Source organism: Suricata suricatta, chromosome X (assembly GCF_006229205.1).
Source record: "Suricata suricatta isolate VVHF042 chromosome X, meerkat_22Aug2017_6uvM2_HiC, whole genome shotgun sequence".
In the NCBI taxonomy this organism is placed as follows: Eukaryota; Metazoa; Chordata; class Mammalia; order Carnivora; family Herpestidae; genus Suricata; species Suricata suricatta.
The window spans coordinates 10,203,725-10,219,073 of record NC_043717.1 but is presented as its reverse complement, the minus strand read 5'-3'; the positions used below and the strand labels follow the sequence as shown (position 1 = coordinate 10,219,073).

The 15,349-nt window shown below is 39.2% G+C and overlaps 1 protein-coding gene across 1 annotated transcript in view; it reads right to left on the bottom strand.

Moving 5' to 3' along the window:
• Positions 1–15,349, bottom strand: part of GLRA2 (glycine receptor alpha 2) — a 171,496-nt gene that overhangs the window by 101,463 nt on the left and 54,684 nt on the right. The window lies entirely within an intron of this gene.

The following is a 15,349-nucleotide window of genomic DNA, read 5'->3' as shown; positions in this document are numbered from 1 at the left end:
TCTGATGCTTACCCTAATACTTAAACTCTCCTTACTGTCATGCTCATGCTTGCTCTCCTTTTCTGGTTCTCTTCTCTTTCCTTTCTCTGATTCATTTTATCCATTCCATGCAAGCCAACACAAAGCAAAAGGTAATGGCACGCTTTTGTTAAAGCAAGAAAATGTCTGGGATTCGAAGTGAGATTAAGTGAAGAGTGTGTGCTAACAATCTTCAAAATTGTTAAAATGCAACAGTGATTGGGAAAAGCAATGCACCAAAGAATGCATTGTCATCTCAAATCTGAAAAATATTTTCAATCTTGGAAAGAAACACGCTATATTAAAAGTATTTCTGTTTGGTGGGATGATACATATTTTGTTTTTACGCTTTATTCTGCATTATCTGTGTTGACAATATAGGCTATTTGAAGATGTCCATCTTCACATAATTAAACAGGCCCATTTTCAAGCAATAGCTGAAAGGTAAAATTATAAAATTCTGTTTTATCTGGAAATCCCTTGATTTGTTTTATTATTATTAAATTTTTGCCATAAGCATACAGTATTTCACCTTCCTTGCTAAACAAATTCCCTAGCTTCTGTGGACTATTCTGAGAACACAAATAAAGGAAAAAAGTATCGTTTTGAGTTGTAAACAACTGACTTAAAAATAACACTTTAGGCAATAAAAATAATTTTTGTCAATCATGGAGTTCATTGAGAACTATAGATATAAATGTAGATACAGATATTTAGATTTTTTTCATGTCATAAAGACTTTACTTTTTGGAAAACACGGTATTATTGACATGAACTCTTTAAGGCCAGAGTAAAAGAATCAAAAAGAAAATTTCTAGTAATCAAAAACATTTTAAAATCTGACCTTTTATTAAGGGGAAAAGACCTCAACAGGATCTATGATTATAGGTTTTATTACTAACACAACGAAAATCTATTTATTCTCTCCCATTTTTCAACCTGGAAATATTTTCGTTAAACAAAAACAGGTTCACCATACAAAAATAATGAGGGGGCATGTGCATAATTTAAGTGAATCAAAACCAGAAATGTTGGAAATTTCATCACAATTTTGAAAAGTTTAGTTTTGAGAAATTAGAAACTAATAATCTTGGAAATGAATACAGCTTTACAAAACATGTAGCATGCAATTCAACTGTATTTCACCAGTTATTGGAAACAACTCAATTTTAATATTTTTAAAGTTTATTTTAAATACATAAAAATGCTTTTTATAATTTTATTTTTTAAATTTTTAAACATTTTTATTTATTTTTGAGGGACAGAGACAGAGTGTGAGTGGAGGAGGGGCAGAGAGAGAGAGGGAGACAGAGAATCTGAAGCAGACTTCAGGCTCTGAGCTGTCAGCACAGACACAGAACCCCATGCAGAGCTCGAACCCACCAACTGTGAGATCATGACATGAGCCAAAGTTGGACGCTTAACTGAATGAACCACCCAAGAGCCCTTATTGTTTTAATTTTAATCCAAATTAGTTAACAAATAGTGTAATAATGGTTTCAGGAGTAGAATTTATTGCTTCAACACTTACATACAACACCCAGTGCTCATTCTGGCAAGTGCCTCTTTAATGCCCATCCCCCTATTAGCCCATTGCCCCACCCTTCTCTCCTCCAGCTACCCTCAGTTTGTTCTCTGTATTTAAGAGTCTCTTACAGGGGAACCTGGGTGGATCAGTCTTTAGTCCAACTTCAGCTCAGGTCATGATCTCATGATTGGAGGGTTTGAGCCCCACGTTGGGCTCCTGCTGACAGCACAGAGCCTGGAGCCTGCTTCACATTCTGTGTCTCCCTCTCTCTCTGCCCCTCCTTGCCTGTGCATGTGTGCACAGACGTGTTCTCTCTCTCTCTCTCAAAAATAAATATTACACAATTCACGAGTTCAAGCCCCATGTCAGGCTCTGTGCTGACAGCTGGGAGCCTGGAGCCTGCTTTGGATTCTGTGTGTTCTCTCTTTCTGCACCCCCCCTCTCAAAAATAAACATTAAAGAAAAGAATTTCTTATGGTTTCCCTCCCTCTCTATTTTTATCTTATTATTCCTTCCCTTACCCTTTGTTCATCTGTTTTGTTTCTTAAATTCCACATATGAGTGAAATCATAATATTCTTAATCATAGGCTTGCTTAATGTTTTTATTGTGAAGTGAACTTTTCACATTTAGGGAGAAACGGCCTCACACACGATGATTTTTGCCTTTGTGGAAGATCTCACAATCCTACAGAGACCCGGAATTCTTAGGATCAAAACAATGGAAAACCCCACTGAGAGAAATTCCCAAAAAGCATGAAACTGTCTGTGAACTTTGCTTCAGCTGAGGGCTCAGTGGGTACTCTCCTTTCTCATTTATTTTTCAAATTTCCTTTTTAGACAGGTCTTGTATTGGAACCCGTTGGGCACCAATACAAGGAGAAAAGTTAACGGCTCGTAGTTTGCTAAATCATGTCATTAGCTGAGTAAATGGGAAGAGATTGTAAAGACCTAATCAATCCCTTCATGGGTCACAGAGCCCATAATTTATGATGTCTCATTTACCACACATCTGCAAGCCTGAAATTTAGACTTGCCCTTTACTTGTTTTTCCCTTTTTCATTGAAGTATACATTAAATACAGTAGAAACATACAAATCCTAAGTTACAGCATGATGACATTTTACATCTTTATCCACCTGTTTGAAAGCACCCAGATCCAGATTTAGCATATATCCATCACCCCAGAACATTCCTTTGTGCTCTCTTCCCTGTCAAGAACCTTCAGAAGAAACTACCACTGTTTTTATTTTAAGCTATTTTTTATTTTTAAAAAATGTGAGTGTGGGGGGTGAGCCTGATATTATTTTGTTCACCTCTATTGAAATATAGAAATTGCACCAAGTCAGACTGAAACATACAACATTATACTGAAACATGAACAATTTTTACCTCCTTTACTCCGACTCTCCATCTATTTTTGGTGGGTCTTACAGAATTAAATATTTTAATTGAAACTCAGAGTTTTCACTGGCAGACACTGCCTACAGCATATCAGATACGCTCCCCTCTTCTCCATGATCTAAAATATTAAGGCCATTGCACCTGAAGGCACTGAGCTGAGGCCACCCATCTTCCATTTGATTTTTTTAAACTCATTTCCTGAAGCATTATCACACGTTCCCTCACTGTCACTGTGGTTGACATACAGGCTTTCAGGGCCCCCATGCTCCTGTTTGCACAAGGTAAAGAATAAAGTTCCTGGGGCACCTGGGTGGCTCAGTTGGTTGGGCATCCAGCTTCAGTTTAGGTTATGATCTCATGGTTCGAGGGTTTGAGCCCTGCATCGGGCTCTGGGCTGACAGCTCGGATCCTGGAGCCTGCTTCAGATTCTGTGTCTCTCTCCCTCTCTCTGACCCTCACCTGCTAATGCTCTGTCTCTCTCTCTCTCACACAAAAATAAAACAAACATTAAAACAAAATTTTTTGAAAAAAGAATAAAGTTCCTTTGCCAGGCACCCCATTACTTTACTGAGAGTAAGAAGGCTCAGCAAACATTTTAATTTTAAAGGCAAAAAATATAAACAAATAAGTAAATAAATAAATAAAACAGCACACAGGAAGTCAGTCATCCAAAATTTCACTTCCCTTCCTTACAAAATCTCATTTCCCTTCCCCTTCCTGTTCAGTTTACTTTACCCGTAAACCCAGATCTTGGGTTTATACCTGACTCGAAGTTTAAATGACTAACAGAAGCAGACATTGTAAAGAATTTCAGTTACTTTACAGGTATTTCTCCCATATTATAGTGCAAAATCCACAGAGCCTGAGACTCCATTATTTACCATGTACAGTGGTGCCTGACACAAGGCAGACATTCAATAAATACTTGTTGAACAAATGGATGAATCGACATCCTAAGTTCAATGGGAGAATTCCAGGCTTTTCTGTGGAAATGGGAAAGGACTATGGATTTAGAAGAGAGGAACCCAGTCATGAGAGCCCAGAGTATTGACAAATTACAAGATGCGGAAGCCGGCAAAGCTTGCTTGCCCCTTCTGTAAGCTGCTAGCAGGTTCTCACTAGACATTAGGCACATCAAGCTGAGGGAAAGTTAGGAAGCTCAGTCCACCTGTCCTTGAGCCTTGGACACATAGCTGGGTCCACAGCAGGCTCTTCTCACATTGCCAGAGAGATGCAAGTTAATCACTTAACTTTCCACCGGAAAGCTCCTTCACTCAGGAAGGAACTACTGGTTCATAAGGAACTCAGTGTCAGACTTGGGAGTTCAGTCCTAGTGAGAGATTCACGAAGGGAAAAAAATCCATTTGAAGAGCAAACGAATTTTCGGGTAGAAATACAAATTTTAATAAGTGATCTGCTTGCCTGAAGCAAAGATTACCAATGTACTGCTTTGGTAGAGTTGATTCTAATGGCTATAGTATGTCTTGCTTGGAGAGGAAGGACAAGGGGATGCTTTGTGTTTTTCAGGATATGCCAGTCTCCATTATGTTGCTATTGTCCCTCGGTTAGGGACCACGTGTAGCACCCTCTATGTAGCACACTACAAAACCCAGCAGAGGGAATAAGACCTAGTGGGTTTTTTTTTTAACATTAAAATACTTAATAGAGAAAAATAAAAATTTAGTGATGACAGGGCGTCTGGGCAGATCAATTGGTTGAGTGTCCAACTCCTGATTTCAGCTCAGGTCATGATCTCACAGTTTGTGGGTTTGAGCCCCACTTTGGGCTGTGTGGTGGCAGCATGGAGACTGCTTGGAATTCTGTCTGCCTCTCTCTCTCTGCTTCTCCCCTGCTTGCTTGTGCTCTCTCTCTCTCTCTCTCTCTCTCTCTCAATAAACATTTTTTAAATCTAGTGATGACAGTGATACTATTAATAATCATAATTCTCTCAGCACCTGCTATAGGTCAAGCACTCTTGTTATTTTACAGTCACGGAATACTCTCACACAAGGCAGGCAGCTTTTTCTGTTTTTGAGAAGGCAAATTGAAGCTCAGAAATGAAGCCATTTTCCCAGAGCCACAAAACCTTTAAGTGGTCCAAGTTAGATTTGAACCAAACATTAACCGACGTCAGATCCATTTTATTATTTTCCACTGTACTGTATTTTCTTCTTAGGAAAAGTATCTTACTAATTTATCATCTTCTTTTGTCTGTGAAGTCAGGGGAGTGGGTTATTGATACCTTAGTTGCTTTCTAAGGAAAACAGGAATATCTCTTTCATTTTTTCTTCAGAAATCCAGACTTTTCATGACCTGTTCTTTTAAAAACTCCTCTAGCCTCACCCAGTAGCCTCACAGAGTAGAAGCGTCACTGACTGGGAACCCAGGGACCTGGGTGGTAGACCCAGCTTACCCAATAAAGAGCTATTTGACTTTGACTAAATTTCTGACCTCATTTCCACCCACCCACATCCCTACCTGCTCAAAATTTGTATGATTCTGAAGTGTAAGTGAAGGTGATCAGCTTAAAGGATTTCCTCTTCTAGGCCAATTTGCATTCTTTTTTTGTGGGGCTTGAACTCATGACCCTGAGATCAAGACCTGAGCCGAGATTAAGAGCTGGACACCTAACCTACTGAGCCACCCAGGTGCCCCTGCACTCTTAAATATAATGAAAACTTTCAATGCAAGTAAAATAATGCTTCTTAAAATAAGAACTTTCTGGCAATGTGGGTATATAGGTGAGATATTTATTCACCCCATTGGGCTTTCTCATTCAACATCCTAGAACATAATCCACTCTTTCCCCAAGAACATATGAACAGCCTTATGATATAATGTGGGTTTGTTGACTCTCTCCTCTGAGTTGTACTTTGAAAATACTGAACCATGTGACATTCTAATGCCAGGGAGATTTGATAGGATACATCAAGTATCAAACAAGTGTGTCATCTTCAGCCACTTAGACCTTAAGTGAAATTAGCTTGGGGGCAAGTGAGAAGTCAAGTTAAAAGTGCATCATCAATACAACCCACAGATGGGGAGAGGGGAGGGAAGAGTTAGGGAGTTCATGGATTAAAAGACACTGCCAGGCTGGTTATCTGATCAAGATACCTTTATCATTGTGGGCTTTAACTTGTGGTGGGCATTAAGCGCCATCTGACGGGGATCTGAATCCAGGCTCTCTGGCCCTCTTGATAAGCACCCCATGTAATACCGATGCTGGTGTCCTGAGCACATTTTAAGAAGCACTACTTCAGCATGTCCTTATGGATGACTTTAGTTACTGTTACCATGATAGATAAAAAGGAGAAAAGTTTTGAAAGGGATATGGAAAAGAAGATAGAGAAAGGGGTCTGCCATTTTTCAGTAATGCTACTACTCTCTTTGGGAAACACTCCTTTCTACTTGATGCCAGGGCAGGACAGTTAGGCTCAAGTAGGGCTCTGTGTGACCATACCAGGGGTTGTGACACAACAGGTGTGAGTCACGATCCTCAGTCACAGTAGAGAAGCATGCTGGTAAAGTCAGGGCAGTGAAACCAAGTTAGTCCATTGGCTATCAAGAATATGGTGGGTGTGGCCCAGAAACTGGCATAGATGCCAAGCGGGGTAGGAGGACAGTTTCTGGGTGCAGCAGGGAGGAAACCAAATCCATGCCTAGTAAAATACATGAGTGCACAAGTGTAGGCAATGGAACTTTAGTCAGGGCAGCAGCTGTGTATCAGGGCACTGTCCCTGGTCTCTGGACTAGAAAACAAGCCACCGAGAAATTTCAAAAGAAGTTGGGGAGGTGGCTGTAACATGCATTGGTTGAACCTCAGCTATAAATTTTTTTTCCATAATATTTTATTGTCAAATTGTTTTCCATACAACACCCAGTGCTCTTCCCCTCAAGTGCCCACCACCATCACCACCACCTGTCTTCCCCCCTCCCCCCTCCCCCCCAACCCTCAGTTCATTCTCAGCTTTCAATAGTCTCTCAAGTTCTGCATCCCTCTCTCTCCCCAACTCTCTCGAAGCTCATGGTACTGGTCAGGATGAAGGACAGCGCAGAGCAGGACAAGAGCCAGGTCTGTGGTGCGAATGTATTAGTGTTAAACAGAACTCCTGGGTTCTAATCTAGCACATCCATTCAGCAGTTTTTGACAAGTGTTTATTGGGCACTGTGCATACCAGACACTTGAAATAACAGTTTCTGGGGCGCCTGGATGGCGCAGGCAGTTAAGCGTCAGACTTTGGCTCAGGTCATGATCTCGCAGTTTGTGAGTTCAAGCCCCGCATTAAGCTCTGTGCTGACAGCTCAGAGCCTGGAGCCTGCTTTGGATTCTTTGTCTCCCTAGCTCTCTGCCCCTCCCCTGATCATGCTCTATCTCTCTCTGTCTCTGAAAAATAAATAAATGTTAAAATTAAAAAAAAGAAGAAATAACAGTTTCTCTCTTGAAGGAGACTATAGTTTAATATTATCAATTTATTATTTCTATATATATTCTTTTAATAGACTATATCCCAAGAGTTGGGACTTTTTAAAGTTGTTTCCAAATACTTGTTTAAAGAATCTTTCCAGACTATGTCAGTGCGACATACCTGAACTGAATTAAGTAGAAGTCTTTTAAATACTCCCTCGGGGCCTAGACAAGCGCTCACGCTGATTGGGTAAAACAGATAAAGTAGCCCTACAGACCTAGATCCTGAGTGGGCTCTTTGGGTACATCAGGGAAGCAGGACTTGCAGTAATCATTCGAAGCTCCCGAATCAAAACCCAAGGTGCCCACAAAAGGATCTTGATCTATGGAGAATGAAAATAATTGATCCAACTTTGGCATGGCAGACAAAGAATGAAATTTTTAACCTTACCTTTTGAAAGCTTTGTAATTAAATGGCTGCTTTGAACTCACTCATCATGTAAAACATAGATGAGGGCCCTGCACACTCCAGCCCTGAGCCATTCACCTAATCTGTGGGCAAACACAGATGTGTCTGTATGGAGGAAGGCCTTCGACTTAAGTAAAGGTTGCAAATTCGTGGTGTGTAAATTATTAGGAGTTCCAGAAAGTTCCCAATGCATATCCTTGCTCAAACACCTTCTAACTCTTAGCTGCTACATATAATTAACAGACATTTAGCGAGAGGCTTTCAGGACCATTCAGATGCAAACCTAGTGCAAGAATACTGTTTTAAGTACCCTTAGTCATTTCCTCCTTTACGTATTTGAGTTGATTGATTCTCAGATTCCCTACTGATATTTCCTAGAGCAGACTTTGATACTGAGACTATTAAACAGAAGGATGAAACTGGATGGAAAACATGCCTCAGAATAGTGTGGCTCGGGCACCACAGATCAGCCATTTTTCAATATTGTTAGGGCAGAATGTAAACCCCACGTTGGTTCTAAGTAGTACAGCTAGACTCTATCCTCTTAGTTAATTTCAAAACAAAATAGAAGACGTGTTTTTCCCTGTTGACCTTGGGATTTGGAGGAGATGAATTGCATCACTGCTGGTTCATCAGCTGTTCTCCTTTTCCCTGACCATAATGCCAGTGGCGGACTAGGAAGGTCCATGTTTACCAAACATTATAAAGGCATCAGAAAATACCCATATGCATTGAGCAATACTAGCTGAGAAGGACAGAAATACAATATCTGTTCCCATCTGTGCCTGGTCCTTTCAGAAAATGTGCACACATATGGTTAGCCCATGTTAATTAAGTCCAAATATGGATTGGATTCAACTTGGAGAGTAGCTGACAAATCTGTGGCTAAAACTTTTCCAAATGCTTTGATATTTCCCAAACAAAAATGTTTTGAAGGTATTGAATAGGAGAGGGCTAAATTGGACACCACCAGAAAGGAAAACTCAAACTATCAAAGACTCAACTAATACTATTCACATTTTAGTTACATTTTAAATTTCAAAGCCATTTCTTGTCTAGAATTTTATTTATACACCCAAATATTCATGAAGATAAAATGTTATTAAGTCTACACATTAGAATAATGAGAACTGACTTGTTCTTGGTTACTATGTTCTAAAAGCACTCTATAGCAATTTTCTTAGTCATTATGCATCTAAAAGTACTGTATAGTTATTTTCTTAACATTTTGTTTGGGATTATTTTACTTTTGACAAAAGAGAACAAATGCTTATGAACTGCAGATATGGTATGAAGATAACCAAAATTACTTTGCATCTGCTAACAGCTGAGAGAAAAATTGTGCTACTTTGTTGGTATTTTACTTCATTAAGAGTTCTATTATGGTCAGTGGTCGAGTGTATTGGCCACTGTTTTTGGTGAGAAAGGTTGGAGAGAGAAAAGAGCCGTGATCAGATGGTGGGATGCTCCATCCTTGACCAGATAACACTTTGAAATCCAGCACAGTTCTCAATTTACTCTTAACAGGCAGCTAAAGAGGAGACCTGAGCCATTATCTGAAAGAAAAGGCAACTATCACTTCTGTTGTAAGCTAAATGTCTTCCAATGGGAGGAAACCTGACGCAGGGAGGGGGTCCATCCCCTTGAAACGAAGTATGGAAGGTGAGTGGAGCCCGAGTGTTAACAGGTACTGAATAAGGAAATGCCCATGGGTGTGGGTTAGGGAGAATGTGGAGAGCTGTCTCCCCGCCTTTTTCCCCCTTTATCCTACAGCCAACTGGGGATTCTTATGCCATCCATTGAACATTTAGTATGAATCTGGAACTGACAGAAATTGCAGATCGAAGGGAGGTTAAATGACTTCTCATGGTCACTTAGTAAGATTGAGTTTGAATCCAAGTCTTCCTAAATCTCAAAACTGATGTCTTCTCCACCCCCAAAGCATTCTGTCTGTAATCCCCAGCTCACTTGCTGCTTTCTATCCTTCATCTAACTGCTCAGATTTAGCAAAGTACCCCTACTAAAATGAAACATCAAATAAAGCATTTGTTTTATTGTCCTTTGAAAGAAATGATCGATCAGATATGGGATGGCCTTGCTCTGAGTGTGTGTCATGTGTAGAACTTTACATAATTTGATACGTCCTTAACTGTCTTTCAATGATTGTCCAATGATAAATGTTGTATCCTCTTCAGTACAGATGTTGGCTTGTAATTTTAAATGCCACAAGTAAGGATAGACTTGTTGGAGAGACTACTAAGCTTTGAGGATGTATAATTTTTTCCCATTTTAAAATGTACTGCCTTTCCTTTGGATTATGTGCTTTGAGAATGTGCTTAAGTAATTCATACATCTCATAGGAGCCATGGTGATATTATACGTATTTATTTTGGGATTAATGCCATCCAGGGAGGCTTTCAAAGGCAGTGCTCTGGACCAGATAGAAGCCCACTTTGACATAAGTTGAACAAGCTCACTAGGACCTATGAATTTCCTTTGGCTTCCTGCCACAAGAAAATTCAGGTAATGAGTAATAGCAGACCTGCCCTTCAACTCTGCTGGCTTAAATATACCATGTAATTTCCTTTAGCCTACATATCTAGTTAATAATTGTCCCAGCCAACCATCTTTGTATAATTGTATATATAAACCCATAATTCATGAATACATTCTAAAATAATATCTCATGGATACTCCTGCTGAGTGAATCAGAGGGTATAAATGATCTAATTTGCGATTGTGAAATTTCTCAATAGGGAGTTCAGTATTAAGTATTTGTCATTGTGTAAACTATATGTTGAACATACGGCTGTCTCTTAAGCTATAGGTAGTCCAGTCTTCCCTGCTTGACTGCAAAATCAGGTTCCTCTTCTCAGGAGATGAATATTCAGCTTGTGAGAGAAAGATTCAAAGATCCAAAACTAGTTTGAGAGAGGCACCTTAAACTTCAGAATCCTCTCTTACTTCCTGCCAAGCCCCAAGGGACACAAAGGACTCACTCTTATTTCTTCATCCAGAGGGAATTTTGTGGTTTGGGAAGGAGATCATTTTGGGTTATGGATGTATAATAGAACTATAAGGAGCCTCAGATTTTATCTAATCTTTTCTAGTTCAATCTCATATTGTGAACAAGGAGACTAGGGTTCTGAATGACTGATGGGGTTAGAGAAGCAGTTCTATGAGCCTGGAAGATACAGTAAATGATGCAAGGGAGTGTGGGGTTCCTGATGCCCTGAGCTGCCTTCTCAGTATTCTGTTCTTTGCACCATCACCTTCGGAGCAAACACTGATGAATGTTAATGCAGTGGAAAGTTACCTCCAAGAGGAGGAAGATCTACTGGTTGCTATTGCTAGTCCAATCAGGTAAACAGTCAAGGACAAGTAGTCATGCCAGCTGCCATATATTTCATTGCACAATTCCCTCTTTTCCTTCAAACAAGGGTAAAATCCTTACTCTGCGATGTTTGAACCTGTATTATGCCCTTAAGTGTATGTGTATTTCTGAACCCAGTCAGGAGCTCAACAGAGCTTTCCAGCACTTTAAGAGAGTCTGTCATATACAAAACACACTTTCTAGACTCTGATACTTCTCTCAGTGTGTCCTTTTCTGTGGGCCACTCTCCAGAAATACCTTCTTTTCCTGCTTAGCTCCTGTTGAATCCACCAGTGTTTATGCATGCCGCTGCTTTCCGACCCCGCAACCTTGCTTTCCTCTGGGAAGAATGGAATCCTGTGGTTTCCATGGCATTTACCAACACTTCTCTCAAAACTCGCTGCTTAATTCTGATGTGGGTGCTTATGTTACAGTCATTAATTACTGCATTAAGTCAAGTCACAAAACTAATGAGGATTTGGACAGAGAATTGGAAAACGTGGAAAATGAGAATGTAATTTTGCCTGGATTATAGGATATAAAGATAAACATGGTCCAAATGTGCACAGAGACAAGAAATCACAGCTTTCATAGCTGTCTTCCAAAGGAAATATGGGCTTATTTGTCTCATCAAAATTGAGAGTAAGATAATAAAAGTATCACCATTGGTAACATTTAGGCAGGTCTTAGTTCACTGTGCATTTTATTTCCATCTCTGACATCTAAATAGAGAATTTTCTTTTTTCTATGCCATAAAAATCATCCTGTAACTAAAGTTAGAACCTTCTGAAGTTCTTGCATCAAGCTGCAGGCTGAGTCAAGAGTAGGAGGTTATGGGAGAAAAGTTGGCCTTTTATATGTGTGGGTAGAGTCGGTCATTAGATAGGATTATTTGCAGAACACCATTGGATGTCTGTCTAGCAATCTACACTCCACCTACTCTCAGTAGTGCCTTAATCTATCATCAGAGGGAGAGGCGTGTCAATCCCCAAGAGTTCTCTATTACAACTCAAGTACTACTGGGAAGGTGGAATACTGAATCATCCACACCTAGAATTATGGATCATATCAAGAGAGATTAACAAGCAAATCACCTCCAGTGTCATAAAAGAATGAGTTTCAGGTCAGATAACATTTGACGATGAGGGCAACAGATATCTTGGTGATAAGGGAGACTGTTGTGGAGGAGCAATCCCATAATTATTTATGGTTTGGAGGAGTCTCTGTTTGGAGGGTAACATAAAGCTCATAGGTACCTGATAGGTCAAATAAGAAGACACTGAAGGCAAATGATATTTCCTTACCAATTTTGCCTCAGATATACCCATTTTGGAGGCATGCTATAAATCTTAAAGCAAAATTAACAGTTTGGAGATCATAGCTTCCTTAAGAACCATAAGGACCATTTCCCCTAAAGACAGACGAAAAAGCTGAATACCCCAATACACAAAATATGCATACACTTTAAGGAAATTCAAGGACCCCCTGGAGTTTTCACCTACCCCTCAGGTTAAGAACCCCTTACTCTATAGGGCCACACTCCAGGAGTAGGTCCAACACATCCTTGTCTGGAATTTGGAGGGCTCTATCTTGGCCAGTTTACTCTTTGTCTTAGAGGCTGGAACAAAAAGCACTATCATTAAATTATAAGAAAATACCAAGAGTCCTAGAGTGTATGGCAATGCCACTTTTGACCAGTATCCATATAATATATATTGTATTCTACTAATGTTCTTAACCAAATCATCCCTTTTTCAAAGCTGAAGAAACAGAAGTTTAGAGAGTAACAAATTTTCCTAAGCCATACAGCAAGTACTGAGGCCAGAGACTCAAGCCCAAGAGTGGTTTACTCTAAAATGCTTGTCTGCTATAGTATCGGAAATAGCCAGGACAGCATTCAGCATCAGAAATTTCAGAATACAGGAACGTGAAAACTGGGAGATGAAGAACATCTTGGGGCTGAAGTGGAACATACTGTAAAATGAAATCAGCAACATAGTGTTGGTGACCAAGCAGATGTCTACTAACTCTAGTGGGACAAAAATGTATGAAAGTAAAAACAGTGAGGCAATTCCCTCCATTCTTCCAAAAATGGCAGCCATTTGTTTATAATGTTAACAAATGTAGGAAAAAGCTACTGATTTAAGTTGTAACAACTGTGATTTAAGTTATATACGGAAGAGTTTCTGCACAATGCTAGAGTAACTTAATATAGGATCCAAAGAGAGACTATGAAGTCTTCTTCTCTGAGGGTCTTTAAAATGAGAATGAGGGGCGCCTGGGTGGCTCAGTTGGTTAAGCGGCCAACTTCAGCTCAGGTCATGTTGAATGTGAGCCCCGCATCAGACTCTTTGGTGACAGCCCAGAGCCTGGAGCCTGTTTCACATTCAGTGTCTCCTTCTCTCCCTGCCCCTCCCCTGGTTATGCTCTGTCTCTCTGTCGCTCTCAAAAAAATAAAAATAAATAAATAAAATAAATAAAATGAGAATGAGTTTTCAACAGATTGCCTGAAGGTAGAGAAGTTGCCTTAATGACTTTAATGGGGTCTATTCAGCCCTTTCATCCCTGGGATAGCAAAATTTTTCAGAAAGTAGATATGCTATATAAGGTACAGATGCTATATAAAACTATCAAATAGATCTTGAAATTGTTGTACCTTGAATTTAAAGAGTTTTTTCAGACATTTGCAAAATTTGAAGATCCTTTATGTTCTCATCTTAAATCTTACCTTCTTCCTTCAATAGTTCTTTGAAAAATGAGTCCAAAAAAGGTCCAAAATGACATCTCTTTGGAATTGTATTTGTTTGTGTCTTTGGACTTGAGTTGGAGTAAATGAAGATAGGGGATAATAACATTGAAATAGAAGTCAAGAGCTTTGATTCTTGTCCTAGCTTTCTTATTTATGGGGTCCATTATTTTACCTCATCTACCTTGTTGGAAGAATTCACTTTCTCATTGGTAAAACAAGGTGTTGGTTAGATATTTTGCAATGTAATTCCTTCAAATTAAAAAAAAATAAGCTATGCTGCTATAAAAGTCAGAATGCTGGCAGAAAATTTTCAGAAGCAATGGGAAGTAAAGGAAGAAAACAAATATTAGCAAAGACATTGTGGACAAGTGAGGCAAGATGCTCCTCCCCCAAAATACTCACTGACTCCTTTTTTCTTTCACATTATATACCATATGCCATGGTGCCCTGACTTTTACTGCAATTCATTATATTCAATTCAACTGATATTGTTTGAGCAATAATATATACAATACTCAAGGCTTGCCTCACTATTCCACTATTGGATTCAGGCCTTTTTAAGTAACATGAATTTAGAATTTGACTATCTCTGAAAGGAATGTACAAAGCAGGATGTGTATCCTTGTTTACACTTTGATCAGGGATGATCAATACTTAATGGAGTGGGTCAGCAAAAACCTTAGCAGATCAAACATATTAGGGAAGTGAATATTAAAGAAGAAATCAGAAGAGAAGCAGACAAAAATAGATTTGACACTTTTTCACCAGTAAAGACTGTGTCCTGTAACACTCGATAGGAATTTTCTAACAGTGAGCTAAGACCTTCAGTTCCTACTCAAATAATTTCTTTGTGGAGTTAAATGTTTAACTCTTGACTTTGGCTCAGGTCATGATCTCATGGATCGTGGGATCGAGCCCTGCATTGGGATCTGTGCTGACAGCATAGAGCCTGCTTGGGATTCTCTCTCTCCCCCCCCCTCCCTCCCTGTTTCCCCCACCCCGAGAATAAACAAATAAGTATTAAAATAATAAATAAATAAATAAATAAATAAATAAGGGATTCATTAGAATTTTACCAGAGAACTTCAAGTGTTTGAATCTACAGGACACTTGTGGAGTTCTGGTCTACTATCCCCTCTTTTTTTTTTTTAATTATTTTTTTTAATATAACACAATTTATTTTTTTAACATATGCAATTATTTTCCATCATTTACAATACAGTAGTTACAATGACACTCCAAACAGAAAAGCAAAGTAAAAAATCAAACCCCCCGCTTCTATTTCATGTAATTAGACTTATACAGAAATTAGAAGGTTAAGTACCAACTAGTTAATCACCTAATTTCACAGCTATCTGAAGTGGCAATCGTTATATAGCAGCTTATCTATGATACATTCAAGATA